The sequence below is a fragment of the Manduca sexta genome, chromosome 17 (genome assembly GCF_014839805.1).
Source record: "Manduca sexta isolate Smith_Timp_Sample1 chromosome 17, JHU_Msex_v1.0, whole genome shotgun sequence".
In the NCBI taxonomy this organism is placed as follows: Eukaryota; Metazoa; Arthropoda; class Insecta; order Lepidoptera; family Sphingidae; genus Manduca; species Manduca sexta.
Window position 1 is genome coordinate 7,537,759 of NC_051131.1, and position 1,459 is coordinate 7,539,217.

The following is a 1,459-nucleotide window of genomic DNA, read 5'->3' on the forward strand; positions in this document are numbered from 1 at the left end:
CAACCGCGTATTAACTACGTGTTCGAAATTATACTCAGGCACAGAAAGCAATGACTTGCCGACTAAGAAATGTGCTGGGGTCAACACTTCGAGATCCGTAGGATCATTTGATAGAGGACATAGTGGGCGAGAGTTGAGTACTGCTTCAACTCTTGTGAACACTGTCGTCAATTCCTCATAAGTCCAAACCTGCTCCCCGATCATCCGCTTTAATAAGGTTTTGCAGATTTGACAGCCGCTTCAAACAATCCCCCCGAAGTGAGGTCCCGAAGGCACATTGAATAACCAAGTAATACTACTCTTGGCTGCAAAATTCTGTAAGACTATTCTCAACTTCCCTATTCCGAAGATACTTGTCAACCTCGTTGAGGTGTTTGTTTGTCCCTACATAATTAGTACCATTATCAGAACGTATCACACTCGGGAGTCCGCGCCGAGATGTGAAACGCGTCAACGCAGCTCCGAACGCTTCTGTTGTCAAGTCTCCAACAACCTTCAAATGCACCGCTTTGGTTGCAGAGCAGACAAAAACACACAAATATGCCTTCAACATTTTTGCATTTCTAAGACGTGAGGCTCTAATTGAAAAAGGTCCTGCAAAATCTGTTTGCACTGTATGAAATATACCAGTTGTGTTTACCCTGTCACTTGGTAATGCAGACATAACTGGCTCATCCGGCCTAGCCTTATACCTGAAACGCGATATATGCTTAAAAATTCGACTCCGAATGGCATGCCGAGCCACACGAATTTTAGCCGCATTTGTCTTAAAAATACCGTGATGAGGTATAATGTACCCTTTACCTTCTGCATAGTCCTCTGGCTGCCGATCACAGATAGACATATGCCCTAATTTTTCATAATCTCGCATAAATGCAATATACTTTTCCCGCAATGCCTCATTCGAGATTAACCGCCTTTCCATAACCATGAACCGTTTCTTGGCTATCGAAATTGAATCCCCAATTCAGGTTTATCGTCTAAAAGGGTAACCGCACTATATATCTCCCCGTTTGATCCCGTTGATGCGTGTTTCACGAAACCTATTTTCGCAATCCGCATCTTCAGGATTAACTAATACCGATTCCGGTATATCTTCCACCTCCCAGAAATTTTCCAAAATCTGGTTTGTGGTAACATATGCCGCGAAAAATGTTTGAGACCGCTCATCACATTGAGAAACCTTATGGGTTACTGGACCCATCAATACGTAACCAAACACCGTATTCATTGCGCGTGGCAAATAATCATTAACTTTCACACAATCACCAATCATGATTTCACCCATGAGATCGGCACCTATTAAAATATCAACCGCTCGACTAACAAAGAATTGGTCATCCGCTAAATAGATACCTCTATACCATTCCGCAAAATTTTGAGACAGAGTTTGAGTCGGCAGGTTATGAGTGATAGTGCCTAATACTATTGCCCTTGTTACCAATCTAGGATGTTCCGA